Raw genomic sequence first — 8,382 nt, 5'->3', positions numbered from 1 at the left:
ATTATGAACAATTTTATGATGAATTTTAAAGCCAACATGAAAGAACAAACAATACAACAAGAAAGAAAAAATACTGGTACAAAAATGAACATTTACTATTTCGGAAATGAACATTTATTTATTTATTTGGAATGAACATTTACTATTTTGGAAATGAACATTTATTTATTTATTTGGAAATAAACTACAAAAATGAACATTTACTATTTCGGAAATGAACATTTACTATTTCGGAATTGAACATTTATTTATTTATTTGGAATGAACATTTACTATTTTGAAAATGAACATTTATTTATTTATTTGGAAATAAACTACAAAAATGAACATTTACTATTTCGGAAATGAACATTTACTATTTCGGAATTGAACATTTATTTATTTATTTGGAATGAACATTTACTATTTTGAAAATGAACATTTATTTATTTATTTGGAAATAAACAATATAGGGGCTTGTAAAAACATAAAAGACCAATGAAGTGAAAATTTTCATTATGAACATTAACCATATATTTATTGTGAACAAACAAATAAACAAGAAAGAACAAATAATTCAACAAAAAAGAACAAACAATATAAAAAAGAACATAAAATTCCATAAAAAAGAACAAACAATACAACAATTATGAACAATTTTATGATGAATTTTAAAGCCAACATGAAAGAACAAACAATACAACAATAAGTTTGATGAATGAATTTAAAAAACAACAAGAAAGAACAAACAGTACAACAAGAAAGAACAAACAATACAAGAAGAAAGAGTAAAAGATTAATGAAGAGTTTAATTATGAACATTAACGTACCATATGATTATTATAAACAAACAAATAAACAAGAAAGAACAAACAATATAAAAAAGAACATAAAATTCAAAGAACAAACAATACAAAAAGAAAGAATAAAAGATTAATGAAGAGTTTAATTATGAACATTAACCATATGATTATTATAAACAAACAAATAAACAAGAAAGAACAAACAATATAAAAAAGAACATAAAATTCCAGAAGAAAGAACAAAATATACAACAATTATGAAAATTTGATGATGAATTTAAAAAACAACATGAAAGAACAAACAGTACAACAAGAAAGAACAAACAGTACAATAAGAATGAACAAACAGTACAATAAAAAAGAACAAACAGTCGACAAGAATGAACAAACAATATGAGCGTGTCGTTTTTGGGGGGTACAGCCAGAGCTGGCTGTACCCGGGTACAGCAGTTAGCGATTGCTATTCATGGGTTTAGTTTGCCAAATTGGTGGTAGGCCCAAGAAACCCTAGATAGAGGTAACAAACATGTTGTTTGGGTCTGATATAGGTAATTATATTTGATTTGTTCGGGACCATTTTAGGTCACCCAGTTTTGTGCACGGTGTTAGGTTATGATACATATGATATTACATAAATCATGCGGAAACAACCATTAACCCAGGAATACATATTATTTACACATAATCATATAGCATAATTTAGATGCATACTCTTTGTTGCGTGCCCTCCCTAGCTGCGCCCGAACCGAACAAGAACAAGTCTTTAGGACTCCAAGTGTCGTCCCTCCGTAGATAGTCCACAGCACGTCCGGATCCGCCTTAAGATTGACCAACTAGAATCGCCCTTAAGGTACTAGAATTTTCGGCACTTTTGAGCAAGATGTGTGATTGAATTTTCTCTCAAAAACTCACTTTGAATACTTTGAAACTCGTTGTAAATTGTGAACCCAGGCCACATATTTATAGGGGTATGGAAAGGGAATTGGAATCCTATTCAGATACAAATTAATTAAACCTAGAATCCTACAAGAACTCTAATTAATTAATTTATCTAATAGAATTAGGAATTTAATCATTAACCGAGCTCTGCATGTTTTAGGAATCGTGCATGAACACAAACACTCACACACACACACACACGGCAGCCACGATGGGCCGCCCATGCGCGTGCGTGCGAGCAGCAGCCCACGCAGCGAGGCCTACGCGAGCTACAAGCCCACGCAGCTCCTGCGCGCGCTTCGCGCGCTGTGCGCGCTGCCTCGGCCTGCTGGGCCTGGCCTTGCGCTGGGCCTGGCGTGGCCTTGGTTGTTCGTGTGGCGCGCTTGGCTTGCTGGGCGATGGCCTGGCTTCGTGCTGGGCCCTCGTCCGGCAGGCCTCGTCCGATGCTTATTCGTACGATACGCTTCCGATTAAATTTCCGATTCTGGAATTCATTTCTGATACGAACAATATTTAATATTTCCGATTCCGGAATTAATTTCCGTTTCGAACAAATATTTAATATTTCCGTTTCCGGAATTATTTTCCGATTCCGATAATATTTCCGATTCTGACAATATTTCCGTTTCCGGCAATATTTCCGATTCTGGCAATATTTCCATTTCCGATAATATTTTCCGATACGTACCATGTTTCCGTTTCCGGCAACATCTACGACTTGGATAATATTCATATTTCCGATACGATCCATATTTCCGTTTCCGGCAATATCATCGTTTCCGGAGTATTCATTTCTTGCCTGTGACGATCTCAGCTCCCACTGAAACCAAGATTCGTCGATTCCGAATATTCATAGATGGAGTATTTAATGCCATTAAATACTTGATCCGTTTACGTACTATTTGTGTGACCCTACGGGTTCAGTCAAGAGTAAGCTGTGGATTAATATCATTAATTCCACTTGAACTGAAGCGGCCTCTAGCTAGGCATTCAGCTCACTTGATCTCACTGAATTATTAACTTGTTAATTAATACTGAACCGCATTTATTAGACTTATCATAGAATGCATACTTGGACCAAGGGCATTATTTCCTTCAGTCTCCCACTTGTCCTTAGGGACAAGTGTGCATTTCCTAATTCCTTTGTCGCTCGATGCTTGCTCTTGAACATAAGGTAAGAGTTGTCATCCTTATTATGTCCAGAGGTGTTCCTCGGTTTCAGAGTTCAACTGATCAAATAAACAGATAATCATAGCCTATGATTCATCCGAGCACGGCTATGCATTTCACAGTTTCTAGCTCTCCGAGTGGCCTTGTACAACTTTTAAGCATCTCATCCCGATTTATGGGAGGACAATCCCAATCTTGCGATCTTGAGATTAGACTTCGTTTGATAGGTGATTACCTGAGCGTTGCCTTTATAGCCTCCTTTTACGGTGCGACGGTTGGTCAACGTCAAAGGAACCAGTTCTCAAACAAGTAATCTCAAACCACTCAGGTATTGAGGATTTAGTGTCTAATAATTTAATGAAATTTACTTATGACAGATTTTCATCTCTTACAGTAAAGTTTCATAGGTCTTGTCCGATACTAGTCTTCCCAAAGTAAGTATCTATGCAAATGATTATGACATTGCCATGTCCACATAGTTCAAGAAACAGAACTACTAGTCATCTTGCATTCTAATCGTCTAACGTTTTCTATGCGTCCAATTTTATAGAAAACTCCGACTAGGGACCATTTTCAATCTTTGACATTCAAGTTCACTTGATAGACATTTCTTAGTCACAGGACTGGTCCTGACGGTCTATCTTGAATATATCGTCAAATTGAAGGGACTCATCATTTAATAAACCACAAATTAAATGGAAAAATGAATTCTTTTCATTTATTGTGAATGATTAACCAATAATGTTTTACAAAGATTTAAACTCTAAAACTTTAAAACATTAAACAGAGACATCAAAGCCATTCTCCAATATGCCTGATTCCCATAGCTGCAGTGTGCGAGTTGAAGGAAATAATGCCCTTGGTCCAAGTATGCATTCTATGTTAAGTCTAATAAATGCGGTTCAGTATTAATTAACAAGTTAATAATTCAGTGAGATCAAGTGAGCTGAATGCCTAGCTAGAGGCCGCTTCAGTTCAAGTGGAATTAATGATATTAATCCACAGCTTACTCTTGACTGAACCCGTAGGGTCACACAAATAGTACGTAAACGGATCAAGTATTTAATGGCATTAAATACTCCATCTATGAATATTCGGAACCGACGGATCTTGGTTTCAGTGGGAGCTAAGATCGTCACAGGCAAGAAATGAATACTCCGGAAACGATGATATTGCCGGAAACGGAAATATGGATCGTATCGGAAATATGAATATTATCCAAGTCGTAGATGTTGCCGGAAACGGAAACATGGTACGTATCCGAAAATATTATTGGAAATGGAAATATTACCAGAATCGGAAATATTGCCGGAAACGGAAATATTGTCAGAATCGGAAATATTACCGGAATCGGAAAATAATTCCGGAAACGGAAATATTAAATATTTGTTCGAAACGGAAATTAATTCCGGAATCGGAAATATTAAATATTGTTCGTATCGGAAATAGATTCCGGAAATGGAAATTTAATCGGAAGCGTATCGTACGAATTAGCATCGGACGAGGCCTGCCGGACGAAGGCCCAGCACGAAGCCAGGCCATCGCCCAGCAAGCACGCACGCCACAGCCCAGCGCGCACAAGGCCGCACATGCGTGGGCCGTGCTGCGCGGGCTGCTGCTCGCACGCGCATGGGCAGCCCTTGTGGCTGCCGTGTGTGTGTGAGTTTGAGCTCATGCGAGATTCCTGAATCTGCAAGAGTCAGTGTATGATTAAATGTCTATTCCTATTGGATAAATTGATTAAGTAGAATTCATGTAGAATTCTAATTCCAATTAATTCGCATCCTACTAGGATTACGATTCCTTTTCCATAACTCTATAAATAAAGGCCTAGGGGTCATAATTTATACAGAAGTTTTAAGTATTCAAAAGTGAGTTTTTGAGAGAAAATCAAACACACATCTTGCTCAAAAGTGCCGAATTTTCTGAGTACCTTAAGGGCGATTCTAGTTGGTCAATCTTAAGGCGGATCCGGACGTGCTGTGGACTTTCTACGGAGGGACGACACTTGGAGTCCTAAAAGACTTGTTCTTGTTCGGTTCGGGCGCAGCTAGGGAAGGCACGCAACAAAGAGTATGCATCTAATTATGCTATATGATTATGTGTAAATAATATGTTTCCTGGGTTAATGGTTTTTCCGCATGATCTATGTAAATGTCATATGTATCATAACCTAACAGTGGTATCACGAGCCCCTTATTATTTTCATAATCTAAATTGCATGAACATGGTTAAATATTACAAATTTGCAAGAATTAAAAGGGGTGATTAATTTTCGTAATTGTTAATTAATTGCAAATTGCGTTTATTTAATTATATGTACGCAGTTTTTCGGCAGTTTCTTCATTACTCATCCGAATTGAGTGATTTTTGTGTCAATTCCGCATGTAAAAGGCATTCTAAAATTTTGACAAAAATAGTATTTTTCTGCCGAACCCAGAATTCTCAAATTCGAAGCCTAACTATGACTTTTCGAAGGTTTTAGTTTTTCGAATGCAAAATTTCGTAAATTTAAGATGTTAAATTAAATATTTGCGATTCCTGTTGATAAATCTTGAATTTTTGATTGACCTACTGCATATGTTTAACAAGTTTGAATGCCTAGTCTTGTTAATTATGCAATCTAATTTGTAATTATGATTAATTTGTTGAAAATTAGAATAATTTAGAATTAATTTGATTTTCATAATTAATTGTAATTTAATTAGAAACCTATGATTAAAAACCACCATAAAAATTGTAAATTTACGATAAATTTTTAATTTTTATGACCTAGACTTGAATCCATATCAATCGGAAATCAATTGGATAATAAATTTTCGATTTTTCGCCCTAAAATTATGAAATTAATAATATTTATTAATTTGTCATTAATTTTAAATATAAATTTTAAATTTTTATGCGATTCGTTCAAATAACTTGCACGCACGAAGCAATGGACGCTTCGTGTTACCCTTAAGGGGTGTTGTATAATGCGGGCATGCGACGACGAGCAAGGGAGCTCGTCGCCCGTGCGGCACGAATGCAATGAGCAAGGGCGTAGTGCACGAGCGCAAGGCAGCAGCCCTGCCTTGTGTCGTGTGCCACGAGCAATGAACGTATGGGCATGGGCGAGGGGCGAGCCAAGGCAGTCGCGTGTGGGCAGCAAGCGAGCTGCGCCACAACGCGCGCTGCCTCGCACAAGTGCGCGCAGCCTCGCGCGCAGCGAGCGCAAGCTCGCGTGCCACGAGCGCTGCGCACAGCATCACTCGCGCGCGCGCAGCGAGCGATCTCGCGCGCCAGCGAGCGATGGCTCGCGCGCGCGCAGCGAGCGATCTCGCGCGCCAGCGAGCGAGCCAGCGCGCCCAGCGAGCGATCTCGCGCGCGTACTGCGAGCGATAGCTCGCGTGCGATGGGGCGCTGTGCGGAGGCTTGCGTTGGGACAGCAGCAGCTATGCTACGAGCGCATGGGCTGCGCGCACATGGCCAGCAATGGCTGTGTGCGTACGGCCCATGGGCGTGCAACGCGTAGGGTGTTTGCGTTTCGATTAGATCGTTTTGAATGTTTAATTTGAAAATTTCAGTTCACGTAATTTTAATTAATTTTAAAATTAATAATTTGAATTAATTTCTTGGATTTTAATTTTGAATATTATAATTATAATAAATGGAATTTATTCTAATTATTTTACTAAAATTAAAATCATGAATTAATTTAAATGCGACTGAAATTAAATTAAATTTTGATTCAATTATAAATTTATATGAGCTTTAAATTTTAATTAAATTTGTATGTTTCCGGTTAGACTAGAAATACAATTTTATGTTTAAAATTAGTAAAGCATATGAATTTATTGGTTTGAGTGGGAGCACTTTTTAGTCATAAACTCTTGATTAGGTCTACAAATCCTTAAGGTTAAAACAACTCGATTAGAATTAATAAGGACTGAATAATTGGTAGATTATTGGTGCCCTTGATTAATTGCTGCAAATGTTTACGTGATGCATAATGTGTTTTACTAACCAGCTATGTGGGCCATTCATGATAATGAATGGGTGAATGGTATATATTGTATATGTACTGTTTTGCAGGTTATGAAGTGACTAGTATGGCCCAAATAGGATAGAAAATATGGTCTGCGTACCATTAATTTGAATGTAATTGGTCTAAAGTACCAAAGTTATTTTTCAATTCAAATATGGTCTGCGAACCATCAAATAGTTGTAATTAGTTATAGCTTATCCTATTTGAAGAAAATGGTGCCTCCCACGGAGATTTTCAAGACGGACTTTGAAGTCAAAGCTTCAAGATGAAGTCGGGCCATACTAGATCACAAATATCTTATGCATGTTTTAAGTTATTTATTGCTTTTAAATATGTCTTAAAATGCATGAGATCAAAAGCTTGATTATGTTGCATGATTAAGGATTTTAGTTCACTTAAAATCTAACCAACATAGTAAGAGCCTTAAGTTCCAAACTTAAAAATTGAGTTAAAAGGTGCCATGCCAAAATATACACTTGCTTGGATATCCTTTACATCAATCTAGTAATAGTTTTCGCTCAGCGAGGTGTTACTTATTGGTCCTAAAGGGGCAAGGTACACAAATAATTGTGAGTACATGTTAGTTTTGGTGAAACTCAACGATATAAGTAAGGAGTCCTTTTATGTCGTGGCAAAATCGATAGGTTTACCTAATAAGTTCTTAGACGTACCTATCAACCAAGAGTAGTTTCTAGACTATTAGCAAAAGGATTTTGCTTACCTAAAATGTTTTAGAATTGAGTCGACAAACTGTGCTTAATTCTTCAATGGTTTTAGGGTCTTGGAATCATTTTATTCACACCTGCCGGAACAATAAAATCGAATAAAATGCTAATAACTTGTTTGAATTGCATGGATGCTTTAATTTCAAGTTATTATTCATGATAAATGTTTAGACTTTGCATGCTTCAATGTATGTTTTAATTATTGTTTATAATTAAATATCTTGCACTGCAATAAATCCTTTTAGAAAGGTAACAGTAAATTTCCTCGATTGGTAGTGAATCCAAGAACGATTCACGGAAAAGAGAGAAAGTGAGCAATTTAAAATGTACGTTTCTTATATCGACTTTTATGGTTGTTTTCGAATATCAAAATCGAATGGCAAACCAATTGGTGCTTGTGAATTCAAAATACATTGTAGTTTTGAGATCATAAAGCATTGAGCTTAAACGCTCAGCTTTACCAATGGTTAACAACCTAATATCTTTGTCCATTTAATTCTCGAATGAGTCTAGTCCCTAGACATTCGAATAGATCGATGCTTAGAGAACTTTAGAAGCTTCTTGTAAGATCATCTAGTTGAAACAGAATATTCAACATAAATTAAAATGGAAAAGAACCTTGTTGGTGACATTGGACATATCTAACAAAGTATAAAAGTCAACACTAAAGAATTCAATTCTTAAGACTATAAGAAAGGGTACAAGAAATAGGAAACAAGGAACAAATGAAAGGAATTTACGA

Source organism: Spinacia oleracea, chromosome 6 (genome assembly GCF_020520425.1).
Source record: "Spinacia oleracea cultivar Varoflay chromosome 6, BTI_SOV_V1, whole genome shotgun sequence".
Classification (NCBI taxonomy): domain Eukaryota; kingdom Viridiplantae; phylum Streptophyta; class Magnoliopsida; order Caryophyllales; family Amaranthaceae; genus Spinacia; species Spinacia oleracea.
Note: the sequence above shows the minus strand (reverse complement) of the source record.